General features: G+C 42.9%; 1 protein-coding gene across 3 annotated transcripts in view; it reads right to left on the reverse strand.

Annotated features, from left to right (window-relative positions):
• Positions 1-22,449, reverse strand: part of LOC149214773 (DNA primase) — a 344,533-nt gene that overhangs the window by 272,980 nt on the left and 49,104 nt on the right. The gene's annotated exons all lie outside the window — the stretch shown is intronic.

A 22,449-nucleotide genomic window follows, 5' to 3' on the forward strand; every position in this document is an offset into this window, starting at 1 on the left:
AATTCATCAATGGCAGTCCAACTGCTAACTAAGCATGAACAATATTTTTAGTTTACTCATGGAAACTCAAGTAATAAAGTAGATAGCAAATCCACAAGGAAGCATAGAGTGGAAAAGTTACTCTACAAACCCCAACAACCACTGTGCCAAAGTTTCATATGTGTTAGTGTTAAAATTGGCAACTAGGGCCAAACTTCATGTGGGTCACCTTATTCATGCATGATAATATTTTTACTAGATTCCTCTCGTCGAGAGGTGTAGGATTGATCTAAAGATCATCCGATTCCGATAAGTATTTATGGAGACATGAACTTATTTTGATTATGGACTAATTATCAAAGTCGGCCATCAACTTATGTAGGCTCAGAAGCCCAACAATCACATCTATTCAACCCCAACGTTTTGCATATAAATACAAAGAGTATTTTCCTCATTTGCACACTCCACACTCATCACATCTCTCTCTCTCCTGCGCAGAAAAGAGTCTCTTCTCTCTCCTGCGCAGAAAGGACTCTTCTCTCACACGTGTGGAAGGAAGGATGCAGAATTTAGGATTGCAACTGCAGATCGGAAGTTTGACCAGCATTGACCATCATTCTCTCTCTCTGGACTGCGCAGTAGGTGAACCTGACACTCTTTGGAAGGCCGCATTTTTTGGTGAAGGAATCAACGCGATCCGACAGTCGGTTTGCAAGATATTGACTACCCTAGTATAGGGATGATCTAGGGTTTGTTGCTCCTACTGTAAATCAGATTTTTGTACTATTTCGCTCTACTGAATTATTGAAGATAAAAGAAGATTTGATCAAAGGGTTTCCCCATATTGGGGTTTGTCCCTGGCTAGCCGCCACATCTTGTGTCTCTTGTCTTGGCTTGTTTTTTGTCGATCATTTAATGTTCTATCTGCACTTTACTTAATGTACATGTGATTGCTAATATGTGGATAATAATAAGGAAGATAAGTAAACTGCTCTAAGCATAGAACATACCATAACTTAACATGGTAGCAGAGGTGAGGTGAAGACAAAGCCCAAGCAAGAACAAGAGCAATCAACGAAGAAAAGATTGGTAAGGCTATCCTAAAAGAACTACGGGTTCCTCAACACTCTTCCCTGCCAAAGACAAGCTCCATGAGAAATCTGACTATCACGGATAGAAGATGTCTCTCGATCTGACTTTAGAAGATCAAGGTGTGTTGGACCATGTGAGAGGCAATATTGTTGAGCCTCCATCAAATGCACCTGTTGCTACCAAGAACAAATGGAAATCCGGAGAAGTCAAAGCAAAGAAGATCATCCGGGACTCTATCGACAAGCGCTTGGTGGCCTATGTTTCTAAGCTAAACACCTCCAAGGAAATCTACAATAGACTGGTGAGTTTATTTAAAGTTAATGATGCAAATCAAGTTATGTTTCTTAGAAATACGCTGAAGGAAATTAAGAAGGGCAAAGATGAAAATATGCAAGCATATTTCTTAAGAATCACCAAGATCAAGAACAATCTCCTATCTATCGGGGAAGTAATTCCTGACAGGGAAATGGCACTCACAACTCTTAGAGGGATACCATCTGAATGGTATGTATTCAGGACTACTCTCCTCAACAATAATGTAATTCCTGGATTTGAGGAATTAATGGCAAGATGCATTCAAGAAGAAGCTAGGATGGAAGAAGAAGAAATTCCCACACTTAAAGGTCATCCGGCTGCCTTTCCTTCTCATGCTAAAAGAAGAAACAATTCCAGGGCTAAATCCAAAAGGAAGACTGGACCAAAGGGTGGAAAAGGACGATGTTACCATTGCAATAAACCAAGTCATTATGCAAGGGAGTGTCCTGATAAAAGGAACTCTCACCAAGATGATGATCAAAATCCCTCTCAAGGCAATCAAAGAAATGGTAGGTCAAATGGCCGAGGTAAAAGAAGTGCTGGGAATCAAGGAAGAGGACAACCATTCAAGAAGGCAAGAAATTCCAAGTATGAATCTAACACTATTGACAATAAACAGGATGAATATTATCTGTACTTGATCTCGAAAAGAACCTGGTGTCCATTTCGGCAATGGAAGACAAAGGCTACAAAGTGGCTTTCAGCGATGGCAAGGTATGTGCTTGGAAAAACAATGTTAAAGATGCTTTCACTCTTGGGTATCGAGTTGATTCATTATATCAAGTCGGAGGAAGTCCGATAGGTGTCATGTCTTGTGACACATCTCTTCAGTCCGAACTATGGCAGCGGAGGTTTGCTCACCTTCATTATAAAGCTCTACCTAATGTAAGAAAAATGGTGACCGGAATGCCTAAGTTCATATTAGAGCAAGAAGGTGTATGTCCCGGATGTGCTGAAGGAAAGCTAAAAAGGAGACCATTCCCCTCAAGCCAAAGCAAGACCTCCAATATATTGCAGTTAGTTCACTCAAACATATCTGGTATGATGCCTGTGAACTCCTTGGGAGGATATTTATATTACCTCATTTTTACAGATGATTATTCTCGCAAGACTTGGATATATTTCTTGAAAAAGAAGGATGAAGTGTTCTCCTGGTTTCGACACTTCAAAGCCTTGATCGAGAATCAAACCAAAAAGAAGATTAAGATCTTAAGGACTGATAATGGGACTGAATATGAATCTAATGAGTTTCATGATTTTTGTAAAGAGGTTGGCATTAAGAGGAAGACTATTACACCATACACTCCTGAACAGAATGGTGTGGCAGAAAGGAAGCACCGTACGATTGTGGAAGCAGTCCGTGCTATGCTCCATGACAAAAGACTTCTGAAGTTTCTATGGGCCGAAGCTGCAAACACCGCCGTATATGTACAAAACCGATGCCCCCATCAAGCATTGGGTTCCAAAACTCCTAAAGAAATGTTCACTGGTAAAAAACCTGATGTATCTCATTTTAGAATTTTTGGAAGCCTTGTATATTTTCATGTGCCGAAAGAGAAAAGGAATAAATTGAGTGCATCCGGAAAGAAAGGAATCTTCGTGGGCTATAGTGAAAATACTAAGGGCTATAGAATCTATGTAGCCGGTCAAAGGGAAGTCGTGATTAGTCATGATGTCACTTTTGACGAATATATGGCTCTCAACAAGGTAAACAATCTTCCTACTGTGAGGAGCTCTCAAGAAGCTAACACCAGGGTACCGAAAGAAAAAGATGATAAATCAATGCCAGATGTGGAAGAACCCATGGATCCTATTGATCCTCCTCCACCTGAGCCTTCCTCTACCAAGAAGAGGCCTTCATGGCTTAGGGGGACACTTGATGATGTTGAAGGACATGTTGCACCCCGAGGAACCTTCCGTGAAAGTAAGAAACCAAACAGGTATCAGGGATACCTGACCATCATGAGCACGATCATTCAAAATAAGCCTTCATCATTCTCAGATGTCGTCAAGCATCAAGTATGGAAGGATGCTATGACCGAAGAATATGAGTCTATTATGAAGAATGATGTCTGGGAAGTGGTTCCCAGACCCCTGGACAAGACAATTGTCACTTCTAAATGGCTTTACAAGATAAAGCATGCAACTGATGGAAGTACGGAAAAGTATAAGGTTCGTTTTGTCGCTTGTGGCTTCTCCCAGAAGGAAGGTATAGACTATGACAAGATATTTGCAATTGATGCTAGATATACCACTAGTCGCTCAATCATTGCCCTTGCAGCTTCACAAGGATGGAAACTACATCAGATGGATGTTAAGACCGCATTCTTGCATGATTCAATCAAAGAAGAGGTCTACATGGAGCAACCCGAAGGATTAGAGATTTATGATCGAAAATCTCATCTGTGCAAGTTGAAGAAGGCCCTCTATGGGCTGAAGCAAGCACCCCGAGAATGGTATGAGAGGATCGATAGCTACTTGATGAAGTTGGGATTCACTAGGAGTGAAGCCGATCCCAACCTTTACTTCAAGGATGAAGATGACAAACCTCTCATACTAGTGCTATATGTTGACGACCTCTTTCTAACAGGTGCAAACCCTCTCATTCACAAATGTAACAGGGAGTTGGCTTCTAAATTTGAAATGAAGGACCTAGGACTGATGCACTATTTCCTAGGACTCGAAGTTTGGTAGAAGCCGAGGGAAATTTTCCTATCTCAGGGAAAATATGTGGTGAAGATATTGGACAGATTCGGTATGGTGGACTGCAAGCCCGTAATTACCCCAATGGAGCTTGACTTCAAAAAGTTAAGCAGTAGTGTTGTTGGACCTGTTTTACGAAATACCACAGAGTATCGTCAACTCGTCGGAGCATTAATGTTCTTAGTGAACTCCCGTCCAGACATATGCTTTGCAATCAACACGTTCAGTCAACGTATGGTTGAACCTCACCACATACATTGGATTGGTGTTAAGAATCTGTTGAGATATCTTCGTGGCACAATTACTTATGGGTTAAGATACACTGTCGGAGATGTGAAACTACTTGGATATACTGACGTTGATTGGGCAGGCAGTGTGGTGGACTGTAAGAGCACTTTCGGGCGCTGTTTCACCTTGGGATCTGCTTCGATATCCTGGATGAGCAGGAAGCAGAAGTCGGTGGCTTTGAGCACTGCCGAGGCAGAGTATATTGCCGCTAGCATGGCCTCCTGTGAGGAAATCTGGTTGCAAAAGCTCTTCAGTGAGCTATTTGGATTTACATTGGATACCACCGTGATTCTATGTGACAACCAGAGCGGGATCCATTTATCAAAAAATCCCGTATTTCATGATCGCTCCAAGCATATCGATATCAGGTACCACTATATTCGAGATATGGTGCAGCGAGGAGCAATAAGGCTCCAACATATCGATACAGATGAATAGGTCGCCGACATTCTGACAAAGTCCCTAAGAAAGGTCAAATTCCTGACTTTCCGAGAACGACTTGGTTTCATTCAGAGACCCTCCGATGAGGGTCAAGTATGATGTACTGAGCTCTGGGAGCTCCAGGGGGGCGCAAGGTACTTCTTGGAGCGACACATGACCACAGGGTGACTCACCATCCCCCGTTGGTGCACTTGGTACAGGGTAAAGGGTTCAACCTTCCCCTGTGACACCCCGTGGCGACTATGGAACAGGATGATTCGCTCTCCTGTGGACAGGATGATTCGCTCTCCTGTGGACAAGATGATTCGCTCTCTTGTGGGACAGGATGATTCGCTCTCCTGTGGACAAGATGATTTGCTCTCTTGTGGACAGGATGATTCGCTCTCCTGTGGACAAGATGATTCGCTCTCTTGTGTGACAGGACGATTCACTCTCTTGTGCGACAAGACGATTCGCTCTCCTGTGGACAAGATGATTCGCTTTCCTGTGGACAGGATGATTAGTTATCCTGTCGAGGCATCCTACCCATGCAGTCTAGGACTCATGGGAAGTACCTCTCATCTGATCAATGAGTAGGGAAATGAGGATAGAGACCATAGTAGTACCAATGGACGCATCGTTGTATCTACCGTATTCCCTATGCTAGGATGACCTTCATTGATCTAGGATCAATGAGACTAGTCTGGGACCAGTGAGAGTGGTACACACTCTGAGACTGACTTCGGTTCAATGGAGGATGGTATGATACATCCTCGATCATTTCTTCTTCTTCATACTTCGAGCAAAGCAAAGCAGAGCAAGAACGGTCAAGCCATACAGGACAGTACATTTGATGGATGGACAGCAGTGGCAGTCCGATAGATTGCAGATGAAGTTCTCCCTAGTTGAGAGGGAGTGTTAAAATTGGCAACTAGGGCCAAACTTCATGTGGGTCACCTTATTCATGCATGATAATATTTTTACTAGATTCCTCTCGTCGAGAGGTGTAGGATTGATCTAAAGATCATCCGATTCCTATAAGTATTTATGGAGATATGAATTTATTTTGATTATGGACTAACTATCAAAGTCGGCCAACAACTTATGTAGGCTCAGAAGCCCAACAGTCGCATCTATTCAACCCCAACGTTTTTCATATAAATACAAGGAGTATTCTCCTCATTTGCACACTCATCACATCTCTCTCTCTCCTGCGCAGAAAAGAGTCTCTTCTCTCTCCTGCGCAGAAAGGACTCTTCTCTCACACGTGTGGAAGGAAGGACACAGAATTTAGGGCTGCAACTGCAGATCGGAAGTTTGACGAGCGTTGAACATCATTCTCTCTCTCTGGACTGCGTAGTAGGTGAACCTGACCCTCTTTGGAAGGCCGCATTTTTTGGTGAAGGAATCAAGGCGATCCGACAGCCGGTTTGCAAGATATTGACTGCCCTAGTTTAGGGTTGATCCAGGGTTTGCTGCTGCTGATATAAATCGGATTTTTGTACTATTTCTCTCTACTGGATTATTGAAGATAAAAGAAGATTTGATCAAAGGGTTTCCCCATATTGGGGTTTGTGCCTAACTAGCCGCCACATCTTGTGTCTCTTGTCTTCGCTTGTTTTCTGTCGATCGTTTAATATTCTATCTGCACTTTACTTAATGTACATGTGATTGCTAATCTGTGGATAATAATAAGAAAGATAAGTAAACTGCTCTAAGCATAGAACATACCATAACTTAACACCTAGCTCCTGCCATACTGGTGATATAAGAAATGTGGATGTCAAGGATATTCTCAACATTAACGGAAGTCATAAAGAGCAATTTCCTTTTACAGCTAGCATTGAAAGTGGTCAAGTTGCCAAAGGCCTTTTACAACGACCTTCCTCTTACTTATTAGCCTTCTCTTCACACAAATCCTCCATGTAGAGCACTGAATTTCTTCTGCTACATCAGGCACCTCTTCCTCTACCAACATTCCTCTTGTTTTTGCACGCTAACTTATATTCTACCCTTAATGTTAATTAGTAAGCTTCCTCAACTATACTATCTTGTGGAGGCTCATCTCATCTTACACTACAAACTTCAGCCCATTCACCCACCCCAAGACTTTTTAGTTCTCATCCTCATGATGACCTATGCAGGTAGAAATTCGATAGAATTCCTCTGTATCCTCACATATGTTATTTCTATGTTGCATATTTTTCTCTCAACTTGGACACCATCTTGTTCTGAGTCCTTATCTTTTCTTTGTTCAGACGGATTAACTCATGTTGTACAAAAATCCCACCATATAGCAGCATGCCTTTCCAACTTGGTAATGGTGAACTTCACCTTGTTCAAGTCCTCTATCTTCTTGTACTCAAAGTTCCTTTCCATCTCACCTATGCTTCTGCTTTCATAGTCCCATTTGTTGAAGAAAGTGTAACCAGTTCGGTCTTCATAAATGTAATTTTGATCTTTGTACTTGTAAAAGAAAAGAATTATTATTTTTGTCATTATCAAGAATGGGTTTCTTGCCCATTTGATAGGTCAAGCACATGTCTAAGTGCTTCTAGGAAAGTCAAAGAGTCAATGCAATTGTTGAATACCCATGTGGGCATGTTACACTATGTAAACATATGTATTAGAGTCAAATAAAATATGTTTAGGCTGATTCTCCAAAGCAAAGACAAGTCGGCTCAAAGAATGAATTTTTGGTGCACTTAAAGTCAAGTCGGCCTCACTAGCTCAAGGCGGCCCAATAGGAGGGACAAAACTCCTAAATATAGGGCAGTTCGACCTCACAAAAGCATCACTCCTCATCTTTGAAATCAGCGAAGAAGGAAGGACGAAAAAGAGGTATGAAAAAGAAGCATTGAGGTGATTCTAAGGCAGAGAAGAAGAGGAAAAAGAAACCGAGTTTGGGAGGACCGTTTTAGGGTCTAATTCTGTCACACGTGCGAAGAAAGAAGGGAAGTTCTCCAGTCACATCAGATCCACAAAGGCAGCAACTTGATAGAGTTTGATTGGGCTAAGAAGAGACCCCAAATAGCCCTCCATCTCAAGCGAAGGAGGTCCCACATCTAGCAAAGGAAAGGAGCAACAAAAAGGGTTTATTTCAAGCCCTAGATCAGCCACACGTGCGAAGAAATCAGACCTGCAGTAGGGTAAGAGGATCAGCCTCTCAACTCTCTCTCAAGGAAGGTCTCACTTGTTGAAATTTGGTACCGGAGGACAGGTGGTTCCCTAAGGCTTTGATCTTTGGCCTAGGGAAAAGTGTCCAAAAGAATTTAATTTTTCTCCTAAAGTAACTTTATAATTTTTATAAAGTTAAATCTAATTTGAAAGTGACTTTAAGTGATAAAGTTACTAAGTCTAATTTTAAAGTGACTTTATAAAGTCAATGAAAAATTAGAAAGGAAAAGTGACTTTGGAAATAAATGACTAAGTGGGTCTTTATTAAAGTGGGTGAATTAAAAAATAGAAAGTGAGATTTAAATGAGCATTTAATCTCAGCCATTGATCTAAATCTATTTCAGCCATTGGATTTAGGGATCACCCAAAAGTCATTTAGGGTTGGGTTAAGGGAGGAAAAGGTGGAAAAGATCATTCAATTCTTTCATGAGCAGATTGGGAGAAGGAGAGCAAGAGAGCAAGGGAGATTTCTGGACAAGGAGGAGAAAGAGGCAGCAATTTGGCACACACACCAAGGCAGCATTTCAGCAAATCTGAACAGCATAAAGAACAAGCAGAAAAAGGCAGATTTAGTGAGCAAAACAGTGAAAAAATTATTTTTCAGCACGAATATCGAGGAGGCGATTTTCTGCAATTTTCTCGAGGGCTGTCCGTACAAGTCCGTACGGCCGTCTGTACAGTCCGTACAGTCCGTACGGTCCGTACGTCCGTACAGTCCGTACATCCGTACGGTCCGTACAGCTCTTCCAGCAGTTTTCAGATTGTCGTGTGGGCTGAAAACAGATAAGTTTTGCTTGCTGGAAAAATTTCTGTTTTGCTGATTTTTTGCTGAAATATTTTCTCTGTAAAAGGCATTTTCCAGAAATAAAGAAGAGCTCTCAAACTGATTTTCCCCAAGAGTTGTAGGGGGTTTTTCCAGGGTCAAGTTGACCAAAAATCACTGAGTTTAAATGTGTTTTTATGGCTGTTTTAATTGCTGATTTTTTATTTCTGCAATTTCCAGCACTCTAAAAAAATTTCCAGAATTTGTGTTTTCAGCAATATTTATTTTTTCAGTCTGTTAAATGTATGGCTATGGGAATGGGCATTTAACTATATGGGAGAAATAAGGTGAAACTGAAAACCGGGGTGGGAAACAGAAAATTTTACATGGTATCAGAGCTTGAGTGCTGAAGGGCAGTTTGGGACAGCAAAAGAGAAAAAATACAGCTGCTGATTTTTTCACTCAGAAAATTCCAGCAAGCTGATTTTTCATAAACAGCAGGTTTATCTTTACCACAGCAGTGCTATTTTTCAGTTTTAGGACAGCAAGATGTCATTGGGATTGAGGGTGGAGGATAGGTTGGATGGGCATACAAATTACAGCGTTTGGAAGGAGAGAATGCAGAGTATCTTTGAGGAGGCAGAAGTCTGGGATATCATGGTGCATACAGCACAGCACCCTGTTGTTGTGCCTACTGATGCTACTCAGTTGGCAGCTTATAATAGAAAGAACAACAAGGGTAAGAGGCTGATTCTAGACGGAATCAAAGACCATTGCATTCCTCATGTGAGAGGAAAGAGCAATGCCCATGAGATGTGGACAGCATTGTCCAATCTCTACCAGAGTACCAATGAGAACCGGAAGATGGTCCTGAAGGAGAAGCTGAAGAACATTAAGATGGGGAATGATAGTGCAGCTGGATATCTCACAAAGATCACCAATGTGAGAGATGAGTTGGCAGCGATTGGAGAGGCCATTCCATCCACTGAGTTGGTGCGTATTGCAGTGAATGGCCTCCCCCGTTCATGGTTGAACTTTGCTGATGGGGTTTGTGCACGTGAGACCCTTCCCACATGGGAGAGGTTTTGGGATGATTGTATACAGACAGAGATCAGGAAAGGACAGCTTGGGGCAGCCAAGCCAGTTGAGCAGGATGAGGACGTAGCACTGGTGGCAGGAGGCAAGAAAGGCAAAGGGAAGAAGCAGGCTTCCACAAGCGGTGGTGGAGGCAAAGGCAAAGGTAAAGGTAAACAGGGTAACTCACAAAAGGACTATTCCAAAGTGAAGTGTTGGAATTGTCAGAAGATGGGACACTATGCAGTTGTGTGTCCGGAGAAGAAGAAGAAGAAGGGGAAGACCCAGGATGTGGCAGCGTCAGCTGAGATTGAGGACTTTGCAGGTCGTTTTGACCGGGAGTTTGCGTTCACTACATGTGAGTCCTCTAGTGCAGGATCACCTGCCACACAGGTTCAGAGGGAGCATGCTTTTCCCTCGATTAGCGGAGCATCTACAGGTATCTGGTATGTGGACAGTGGGGCTTCACGTCACATGACAGGAGTCCGGGAGTACTTCTCAGAGCTTTCAGAGAGTGGCACTGATATTGAGGTAGTACTCGGTGATGACAGAGTTGTTAGAGCAGTCGGGGTGGGGACAGTGACATTTCAGAGGGAGTCCAAACCTCCCTTGAAGGTGTCAGAGGTTCTTTATGTGCCAGGGATGAGGAAGAACCTCATATCCGTCTCAGCGTTGGAGGACAGAGGATATGAGGTACTGTTCAGGGAAGGACAGGTGTTGATGTATCCCAGGGGCTCTCCAGCTGATTCAGCTAGAGTGATAGGTGTACGCCATGCAAAGGTGTACAAGTTTGCATTCCAGCCCCCTTTGGCATTGAGCTGTAGTACCGACAGCAGAGCTAGCAGTTCTGAGCTATGTGAGATTTGGCACCGCAGGATGGGGCACATGTCTCATGGAGCCTTGAGGACATTGCGGGAGATCACTACAGGTGTGCCAGATTTCAGTACTGATCACCATGATACTTGCAGAGGTTGTGCGATGGGCAAGTTTGCCAAATCCCCTTTTCCCAGCAGTGACAGCAGAGCGACGGGGATACTTGATTTGATTCATTCCGATGTGAGCGGTCGGATGTCTCATGTTTCCTTGAGTGGATATGAGTACTATGTCTTATTCATTGATGATCACTCCAGGAGGACCTGGATTTATTTCTTGAAGACCAAGAGTGAGGTCTTCAAGCGGTTTCAGGAGTTCAGAGCTCTTGTGGAGACTCAGACAGGTCGAAAGATCAAGTCCCTGAGGTCGGACAATGGAGGAGAGTACACCCTTGGAGAGTTTGTTGACTATTGTGCAGAGGCAGGCATTAGGAGGGAGTTCACTGTTCCTTACAACCCCCAGCAGAACGGGGTTGCGGAGAGGAAGAACAGATCCATCATAGGGGCTGCCAAAGCCATGTTATATGATCAGGGATTGCCATTGTTCTTGTGGGCAGAGGCCTGCAACACAGCTGTTTACTTGCAGAACAGGAGTCCGCATCGTGCCTTGGGGCACATGACTCCGGAGGAGGCTTTCTTTGGGAAGAAGCCTGATCTTGGTCATCTTCATATCCTTGGATGCATTACATACTCCTATATACCCAAGGAGGAGAGGACCAAACTAGAGCCCACCGCAGAGAAGGGTATCTTTGTGGGCTACAGTGAGACCTCAAAGGCCTTTCGGATTTACATTCCTGCACAGAGGAAAGTTGTTGTCAGACGGGATGTGAAGTTCGAGGAGGACAGGGCCTTTAGGAGGTCACGGGAGTTAGAGTATCTGGATCAGCCAGACCCTCAGCAGCAGTTGAGTCAGTCGCAGGGATCCAGTGGGCAGGGATCCGGAGGTACATCTATGAGGATGTCAGGTCCATCAGTGAGCAGTGGCTCGCCGAGCCAGAGGGGTGGTGCTCCGGGCAGCATGCAGAGCAGTTCACAGAGCAGTTCACTAGGGAGTCCACTGATGGACAGTTCACACGGTACCTCAGCTTCTACAGGTTCAGGTGCAGGCAGGAGGACAGCAGACAGACAGTCAGGAGTTCAGGCTACTGATGGGGATGAGGAGGAGGAGTTTCATTCTCCTATGGGAGAAGCATGCTCAGGGAAGAGGAAGCCCAAGTGGCTTCAGGACACCTTGAGAGATGCCACATCTGTTGCTGAGCCGAAGAGGCCGGTCAGAGAGAGTAGACCACCTGAGAGATTTTGTAGCTATATGGCGATGGTTACCAGCATCCTTGACTCTGAGCCTTCTAGCTATGAGGAGGCAGCTAGCCAGCAGGTCTGGAGAGAGGCCATGCAGGAGGAGTATTCTTCTATCATGAAGAATGATGTTTGGGAGGTGGTGCCGAGGCCTGAGGGCAAATCCGTGGTTACTTCCAGATGGCTTTACAAGGTAAAGCATGCTGCAGATGGCAGCATTGAGAAATTCAAAGCAAGGTTTGTGGCTAGAGGGTTCTCACAGGTAGAGGGAGTTGATTATGAGGAGACCTTCGCTCCCGTGGCTCGATATACTTCGATCCGCTCCATTATATCGATAGCAGCAGAGATGGGTTGGAAGATCCACCAGATGGATGTGAAGACCGCATTTCTCAATGGCTTCATACAGGAGGAGGTGTACATTGAGCAGCCACAGGGCTTTGAGGTGCATGGGAAGGAGTCCCATGTGTGCAGATTGAAGAAGGCCCTTTATGGCCTGAAGCAAGCTCCCAGAGCTTGGTACTCCAGGATAGATGCATACTTGCAGGGGATGGGTTTCACAAAGAGTGAGGCAGATCCGAACCTTTACTTTATTGTGATTGGTGAGGAGCCTCTCATTCTGGTGTTGTATGTGGATGACTTGATCATTACAGGTGCAGAGAGACTCATAGAGCACTGCAAGAGAGATCTTGCAGCGGAGTTTGAGATGAAGGACATCGGCTTGATGCATTACTTTTTGGGTTTGGAGGTGTGGCAGGAGGAGGGGCATTTCTTCCTGGGGCAGGGGAAGTATATTGTGGACATCCTTAGCAGATTCCACATGGAGGATTGTAGACCCATGTCGACACCGATGATCACCAACTGGAAGAAGCTTCATGCTTCGGATTCCGAGTTGGTGGATCCCACATTGTACAGGCAGCTGATTGGTTCCTTGATGTATTTGGTCAACACCAGACCAGATATCTGTTTTGCAGTCAACACGATGAGTCAGTTTATGTGTGAGCCTAGGAAGGTTCACTGGGTGGCTGCAAAACACATTTTGCGGTACTTGCAGGGGACAGTGGATTATGGTCTGGACTACAGGCAGGGAGATGGAGTGAGATTGGCAGGATACACTGATTCTGATTGGGCAGGTTGTGCTTCTGATAGGAAGAGCACTTCAGGGTGTTGTTTTGGGTTGGGTTCAGCAGTAGTGTCATGGTTCAGCCGGAAGCAGCAGTCAGTAGCACTGAGTTCAGTGGAAGCAGAGTATATGGCAGCCAGTCTAGCTAGTTGTGAGGCCATCTGGCTTCGCAAGATGTTGTTTGGCTCATTTGGTCAGCCGTTGAGACCTTCAGTGATTTACTGTGATAATCAGAGTTGCATTAAACTCACGGAGAATCCAGTATTTCATGACAGGTCAAAGCATATCGGGATCAGATATCATTTCATCAGAGACCATGTTCAGAAGGGAGCTGTAAAGCTTGAGTATATTTCCACTGATGAGCAGGTTGCAGATATTCTTACCAAAGCCTTACCACGGGGCAAGCATGTCTACTTCAGAGACAAGATGGGTGTGGTGAGGAACACCTTCCTCGGTAAGAGGGAGTGTTGAAATTTGGTACCGGAGGACAGGTGGTTCCCTAAGGCTTTGATCTTTGGCCTAGGGAAAAGTGTCCAAAAGAATTTAATTTTTCTCCTAAAGTAACTTTATAATTTTTATAAAGTTAAATCTAATTTGAAAGTGACTTTAAGTGATAAAGTTACTAAGTCTAATTTTAAAGTGACTTTATAAAGTCAATGAAAAATTAGAAATGAAAAGTGACTTTGGAAATAAATGACTAAGTGGGTCTTTATTAAAGTGGGGTGAATTAAAAAATAGAAAGTGAGATTTAAATGAGCATTTAATCTCAGCCATTGATCTAAATCTAATTCAGCCATTGGATTTAGGGATCACCCAAAAGTCATTTAGGGTTGGGTTAAGGGAGGAAAAGGTGGAAAAGATCATTCAATTCTTTCATGAGCAGATTGGGAGAAGGAGAGCAAGAGAGCAAGGGAGATTTCTGGACAAGGAGGAGAAAGAGGCAGCAGTTTGGCACACACACCAAGGCAGCATTTCAGCAAATCTGAACAGCATAAAGAACAAGCAGAAAAAGGCAGATTTAGTGAGCAAAACAGTGAAAAAATTATTTTTCAGCACGAATATCGAGGAGGCGATTTTCTGCAATTTTCTCGAGGGCTGTCCGTACAAGTCCGTACGGCCGTCCGTACAGTCCGTACAGTCCGTACGGTCCGTACATCCGTACGTCCGTACAGTACGTACATCCGTACGGTCCGTACAGCTCTTCCAGCAGTTTTCAGATTGTCGTGTGGGCTGAAAACAGATAAGTTTTGCTTGCTGGAAAAATTTCTGTTTTGCTGATTTTTTGCTGAAATATTTTCTCTGTAAAAGGCATTTTCCAGAAATAAAGAAGAGCTCTCAAACTGGTTTTCCCCAAGAGTTGTAGGGGGTTTTTCCAGGGTCAAGTTGACCAAAAATCACTGAGTTTAAATGTGTTTTTATGGCTGTTTTAATTGCTGATTTTTTATTTCTGCAATTTCCAGCACTCTAAAAAAATTTCCAGAATTTGTGTTTTCAGCAATATTTATTTTTTCAGTCTGTTAAATGTATGGCTATGGGAATGGGCATTTAACTATATGGGAGAAATAAGGTGAAACTGAAAACCGGGGTGGGAAACAGAAAATTTTACATCACTCTCTAGCCTAAGTATCAAGGAAAAGGAAGATTACCAAGCAAAGTAGAAAAGGAAAGGAAAACACCAAAGAAGAGGTCTCTAAGGAGACCTAGGGTTTCTACAGTTGCCGGAAAAAAGCTCTCAGTTGCCAAAAGAAGTGTGAAGGAAGAGATCAAGGTGCAAAGCAGAAGAAGGCATTGATTGAAGGACAAAAGGAAGAGAGACTGTGTCTTGTGCTTGGAGGATCTACTGGTCAAGGGTCTAGGGTTTGGCATTTGTCAATTGAAGCTTCAATAAGAGAAATTTGCATAAGGGTTTTCCTCTCTAGGAGAGAGAGGTTTTGCCCTGGCTGAGAGCCAACATCTTGTGTTCTTGTCTCTTTTGTTTTTGGTAACTGTTTGATGAAGAAAGAAATCACACACTAATAATAATAGAAGATTGTCTTAATAAGAAAAAATAAAAGTGCTTCACAAATAGTTATCATCATCAGAAGAATCTCATCCTACCTAGATGCCATAGATTCTTTAACATGGTATCAGAACTAAGGTAACACAACAAGGAAGGGCATCTCAAGAACACATAGAAGATTGAAGCATCGAGATCAAGAAGCAAGGCCGCATAAAGGTTGAAGCATTAGATATACAAGCAAGGGTTCCAAATCCATCAAAGACAAGGAGGATTGCCATCTCCTCTCCTAGATCCATCAAGAAGGACTACCATGTCCATCTAAAGGCTTCTACAAGAAGGTTCATCCAATAAGGGTTTACATCAAAGACTCATCATCTTCAAAGAAAGGTACTCAGATCTAGGCTCATCATTGAAGATCTCTATATCTACACAATAAGAAGTTTTCATCACCAAGCAAATCTCTCATAAGGCACCTTGAAGGAAGCATCTTGAAGAACTCCAAGATCTAAGAAGTCAAATCATCAAATCTTCAAGGAAGCAGCAAGGTGTCTTCACAACAACTCTCTCAAGTAAGTATTTTTATGTCCTCTTCTAAAAATATCAAAATGCCTTTTTGCAAGGAAAGCAAAAAAATTGGTTGGGACTGCTAATTTTGTTGCATGGAAAAAGAGGACTGGTCTACTTCTCAAAGAAAATGAAGTTTTGGACTACATCAAAGGGAGTGTCATTGTTCTTGCTAAGGAACAAACTCAAGCCCTAGCAAAGTATAATAAGGATGAAACAAGGGCTCAAAGGATTCAAATAGAATTCATCAAGGACCTTCTCATTCCTTGTGTTTCCAAACTTGAAACATCTAAAGAAATCTCTGATACGCTGGTGGGGCTATTTTCAGTTAGTACAGCTAGAGAAGTGATATCGTTGCATAATGAACTATATAAAATGAAGATCTCCAAGGAAGAGGAATAGCTCCCTACTTCATGAATGTCTCTGAGATGAGAGACCAGCTGCAAGAACTGGGAGAAGTTATGTCAGGCAGAGAGATGACAATTGTGGTGCTCAATGCATTACCTGAGGAATGGGGCAACTTCACATCAAGTATATATGCCAAGAAGGAAGCTACCCCGTTGAATGAACTTTGGTCTCTATGCAAAATTGAGGAGACTAGACTCAAAGCCAAAGATGATGTGGGATCAAAAGAGCAAGCATTTGCTGATATGGCCAAGAGAAAAGGGAAATTTGGCAAGTTTGGTCCACAGAGAAAGGGTAAAAGAGATATGTCCAAAGTCCAATGCTTTGGCTGCCAAGAGTATGGACACTATAAGAGGGATTGTCCTAAGTTCAAGAAGGACAACAATAAGAGGAAACGAGAAGAAGCCCACATTACCCAAGAAGTGAAAGAAGAGAAGAAGCAAAAGGAGGACCCTCCGGATCTCTACTATGACTGAGATCAACTTCTTCACATAAGTCTTCTTTAAAGTTTTTGGGTATCATAGGAACATGTAGCAATAGGATAGAATGCATGGTTTATGGGAATGGCATCTTCAGGAATATAGGAGCATTATGTAGAGATAGCTTAGATAAAGATATTCATGTAGGAAGGATTTAGCCATTGGATAACCTCATCAATGCATAAAGGAATGATCATGATCAAGAAGGCCACTATCATCAGCAGAAAGGAGCCTTTGCAAGATGAGGACTACATGGATCCTCCAGTGGAATCTTCAAAAGAAGGTTCATGACTTTCAGAAAAAGCAGATGTCTTGATAGGAATTCCACTTATGGGGATTCACAAAAGGATGATATGTAGGCAAGGAAAGATGTAGCAAAGCAAAGGAGATTGAGGTAATCCCAATCTAGGACGTTGTCAAAGGAAGCTGAAATGTCAAGGAAAGAACTAAGATGAGGTATGTATGCATCTATGTTTTCAATTAAAATCATGTCATCATTTGTATCAATGAGCATGGAGAATTGCTCTGGTAGCATGGTCAAGGACACAATAGATCTCTTTCATTGAAGAAAATGCTCGAAGGCATAGTTCACTCACTAATAAAGGTCAAACATGAGAAATGTCCTTATATGGAGTATGAGGTGATTGACAAGAGAACCTATAAAGAAGCATGTGGGAAAAAGAGATCACCATGGACACTAGGAATCAACGTTCGACAGATTTGTTAAAGACATCTCCTAGAAGAAGGCACGAGAATTCTAACAAAGGAAGAAAAAGATCAAAGGACCCTTGACACCTAGAAAAGGCATTGGAGATGTGAAACATGCAGAGTATTGATGATTCAAGCCAACAAAATGTCATGATGAGAAGCCATCTCGTAAGGTACTATTTGATTTAATGTTATCTTTTATTTCTTGAATGATATCTAGATGAGTTCATACAAGGCTACTAGAACAAAGGTTGTAAGTACAAGTACAACTAGCATTCATGTGGTGGATGGAAATTCCTGAAAGAAGCATGATGAGAAAGAAGTAGCCATATGACGAAGGTTCCCGATATGTATCAAGAAGGCCACTTTCCATGGAGAAAGGAATGACATGACAAACTAAGAAGGAAAGTAATTGATGGTTGATGCCCTACAAAGAAGAGGCTTGACTGAATTTCATGACATTAAGGAAAGAAAGTGATCAAGCAGCTGAAGGACCCACCAGAAGAAGTTGTTAATGGATAAGGAGAGTCCCTAGCTGAAGAGGGAGCTCTGACAAGTCCCTAATTAAGAGGGAGATTGGGCAAGTTCCTGGTCAGAAGGAACTTGGGTACATTCCTTTACAGGAATGGGAATATCTTCCCTAGTTGAGAGGGAGAGATAGACACAACATTCTTGCCTTCACTTGGGAAGAAAGAATGGAGGATTAGGTAATCATCTAGCATCTGATGCTCTTTGAGGATGTGTAGGACATCCAAGAAAAGAGTAGGCAAAAGGACCGATATTCTTTGAGGGCTGGGAACCCAAGATAAGAACAGTCCTCGGAGGTCACAATCAGTGAACACCCAGGTGGGTATGTACCTTGAGAGACAATGATGAAGGTGTCTATAGTCATTGGTCTCGCCAACATTGTGCTCTGATCTATTGAGAGATAGAGTTGTCAGTCAAGGCCTTGCTTGAGAGATAGATGGATTGCCGATCCGATTTCTCTTATGTGAATTCTTCATATTGAAAATGTCCAAACACCTTGTAAAGTGATTTATGAATACCTCCCTAGTTAAGAGGGAGTGTTGAAGAAAGTGTAACTAGGTTCGGTCTTTCATAAATGTAATTTTGATCTTTGTACTTGTAAAATAAAAGAATTATTATTTTTGTCATTATCAAGAATGTGTTTCTTGCCCAAGGTTGGCAGAGGCAGCTGGTTGGTAAAGTCGGACTTGTAAAGACGGTCAGGTCTTGAGCTCAAACCTGAGCGAGGGCATTGACTGGTCACTTGTTCTACTTGTTTCCTGGGCCAAGTCGCTCACCTTTTAAAGTCGGACTTGTAAAGACAATTCGGTCTTGTGCTCAAACCTGAGCAAGGGCGTTGACTAGTCGCGTGCACTACTAGTTTCCTAGGCCAAGCCGACTCACCTTTTGATATGTTCTCGAAAATGTTGAGGTCGAAGGAGCTCTAAGGCTGCGGGCTGGGCTGCGCTTCTGGCAGGAATCGATTTGAACTTGCAATTCTCCAAATGGCGGTAGTGGAGGGGGCCTCCCCCCCTCCCCCTCTGGATGTTGACTCTGCGTTCCAATCAATGGTGGCCTCCCTTCTGAGGCGCCCTTGACCTGTCGCAGCCGCGTCCTCCAAATTCGTCAAGAAGAACTCAAAGGTGAAGGACGTCTCCTTGCCAGACGGTGCTAGGCGTACTTCTCTAATATATTCTGAGAGGGCTCTAATCGGGAAATTTACTAGTATATGGCCTTCTCCTAGATCTATGGAGACCTGGCTAAAGAAAACCTGGACTCCTATGATGATAGGTGAAATTGCTCTCTTTGTTGTTGGTAATGGCTTTTTTATCTTTTTATTTGAAAATAAAAAGGATAAGGAGGTCATCTTTTGCAATGGACCATATTTCTGTGGCTCCAGAGGGATGCATCTAAATAAATGGACGCTAGATTTCAATCACGATAAGGATATCCCCACTGCCATTCCAGTCTGGGTCAAGCTCCCTTGTCTTCCTATCTCATGTTGGAGCGACGATTGCCTTCGGGCTATTGGTAATGGAGTTGGGAAATACTTGGACAAGGTTGAACCAAAAGGCTCTCAGTTTTCCTGTGCTAAAATTTGTGTGGAAGTAGACTTGGAGAAAGGACTTCCAGCTGAAATCAATCTAAATTTGGGAGAATGGAAGCACAGGCAAGTATTAGACTATGAACAAATACCATTCAAATGCAGGCATTGCCATGATTACGGTCACTTTGCCAGAGACTGCTCCAAAAGTGGAATCGATAAAAGTTTGGAAGTCCAGGCAGCACAGGAGGAGCAGTGGCAAAATCCCAAGAAAGCTCTGAAAGGCAAAGGAGCGTTGTTAAAACCTCGAAACTTGCCAGTCCCCAATTCAGTTCCTTCCTCTTCGAACCCGTTCAAAGTGCTAAGTGATGGGGACATGGAGATGGAAGCAACTCCCCAGACAATCGTGGACGAGACACAGGAAAGAGAAGAGGGAGAAGTAGCGGAAAACAACCCGAAAGGGATGGGGGTGAAGTTTCCCCACCAAATTCTACTCCTATCCCTGAAGCTCCACCGAGTAGTTTGCACAAAGGTCTGGATCGTGTGGTAACTCGGAACTTATCCCAAACTCTAACCTAGGTTGATGAGTGCAGCAGCCAGGAAACTGACTCCAATAAGAAAGTTGGAAGGCCAAATAAAAGGACACAAAGAGAAAGGGAAGCAGAACAAAACAAAAAGTTGGGGAATCAAACAGTCATTCCAGAACTACTGAAAGGGAAAAACCCGATCAAAGATGGTAAGGATGGTGGTCGCTCTTCCCCCACCCCCAATTAATGAAAGTTATATCCTGGAATATAAGGGGGCTAGGAATCCCTACAAAAATCCTAGCAGTCAGAGACTTAATAAAACAAGAAACAAAGTTAGAAGAAGCTGAAATTATGAAAGCAGCAAGAAAATTTTGGAGAGACAACACGGGGTCAGCTCAGCCCTCACGGGGAGCTTCAGGAGGTCTAGGAATATTTTGGTTGAACAACAAATTTACCCTGGTAGAGGAAATAAAGACAAAATCTTGGATAATGGCTCTTTTGGAAGATAAGGAGACAGGGAAAAGAATACCCTTCATAAACATCTATGGTCCAATTTTGCACAGTGATAAGGTAGATTTTTGGGCCTCTTTAGAGGCGTTAAAGGAAGGGAACCACCACATTAACAGCATAATGGGAGGGGACTTTAACACAGTCTTGAATGCATCAGAAAAAAGAGGTGGATCTTCGGCCAGGGATTCCTTCCAAGATAGAATGGAGGAAATTATGGAACGTTGGGATCTAATTGATATCAAACCCAAGTTCGGGAATTTCACTTGGTCGAACAAAAGAGTCGGTGATCATTTCATTGTTGCCCGTCTAGATAGGTTCTTGCTGCATAGCAATTGGCTCCTTAATGGTTTGGATTGCTCCTCGTCTATAGAATCTTTGGGAGACTCAGATCATCACCCCATTATGATCTCCATGGAAAAGGTAGAAAACCTTGGGCCGCTATCATTTAAATTTAATGCAGACTGGTGCCTAGATGAAAAAGTTGGGAATATGATAAAGCAATCATGGACTCGACAAATACAAGGTTCCCCCAACTTTGTATGGGAATCTATGCTAAAAAACGTCAAGAATGAATTAAGGAAGTGGCTCAAAGAAAACTATCATCCTCCAGGGAAAAAAAGGAAAGAAAAAGTCCAAGAACTAGAAGAACACTATCATGTGATGGAGAAAAGTCACATTGAAGAATTACATATTCAAAAAGAAAAAGATCTCTCCTCTCAAATATTCAGTCTCAGCAGGCAGGAGGAAAATTTGTGGAGGCTCAAATCTCGCAGTCTATGGTTGAAAGTTGGAGACTCTAATACTTCATACTTCCACAAACAAGCAATGGCTCGAGAGAACAGGAATCAAATCAAGGAAATAAAGGTGGCGGGTGGGCAGATAGTCAACACCTCTTCAGAAATTAAACAGGAGGCATACAATCATTTCAAATCTCTCCTCAATCTGGAGTGCAATTCTTCTGATGGAGCTCCTGAATTCCTTCGGGCTCTCCCCCAGGTTGTCTCTCCGCTCTCTAATGTGTCTCTTTCTGATGTAATTTTAGAAGATGAAGTTCACAATGCTATATGGCATCTAGAACCTGAGAAGGCTCCAGGACCAGATGGTTTTTCTATCATTTTTTATCGTTTATTCTGGAATGTTATTAAAAAATATCTAATTCGAATGTTGAACTACACCAGAGTCAAAAAGAAGTTGGGGGTAGCACCAATTCTGCCTTCCTTGCCCTGATCCCAAAAGAAGCCAATCCTACCTCCTTCTCTAGATTTCGCCCTATCTCTCTTTGCAACTCCTCCTATAAAATTCTAACAAAAATCATTGCCAATAGAATTAAACCCTTGCTCCCCTCCATTATCTCTGAGAACCAGGGTGGGTTTATGCAACACCGGAATATTCTAGATAATATCATCCTAGTACAGGAAGCAATGCACTCAAGCAATGAAGAGGGAGAAGTTAGAATGGTTATCAAACTAGATATGGAAAATGCTTTTGATCGGGTAAATCACTCCTTCCTCTTTCTTGTTATGGAAAAATTAGGATTTAATGTTGAATTTATCTCTTGGATCAAAGCTTGTATTGGATCTCCTTGGATTGCCCCTCTTATCAATGGGCGTCCTAGGCCTTTCTTTGCCGCTTCAAGTGGGCTACAACAAGGATGCCCCTTCTCCCTTCTTCTCTAAATAATCACGGTTGAATCTCTTAGTAGCAACCTTGAGATTGGGCGGCTGGATGGATCCCTTCCGGGTCTCAGCATTGCAAGAAATGTTAGAGGAATTAATCATTCCCGGTTTGTTGATGATACTCCTCTAATTGGTGGAGCCTCCTTAGCGATTACATCAAGATTTTAAAAAAATCTCTATGGGTTCCTCCTTCTCTCTGGGGGTTTGATCAACAATTTGAAATGTCAGTTAATTGGTTGGAATTGCCAAGGGGGCTCGTTGAATGCAATAGGCCCGCTGTTGGGAATCTCGGTGGATCTTCATCACTCTTCCTTCAATATCTCGAGATTCCTATCTCCCAAAACAATCTTCTACGGAAGAATGGGCGAATGTACTTCAAAAAATCAGGAACGAAGAGCAGTCTTGGAGTGTTAGATGGCTCAACCTGGCAGG

This window comes from Pinus tabuliformis, chromosome 1_1 (assembly GCF_031772625.1).
Source record: "Pinus tabuliformis cultivar Carrire ecotype Pingquan chromosome 1_1, CPIR1, whole genome shotgun sequence".
In the NCBI taxonomy this organism is placed as follows: Eukaryota; Viridiplantae; Streptophyta; class Pinopsida; order Pinales; family Pinaceae; genus Pinus; species Pinus tabuliformis.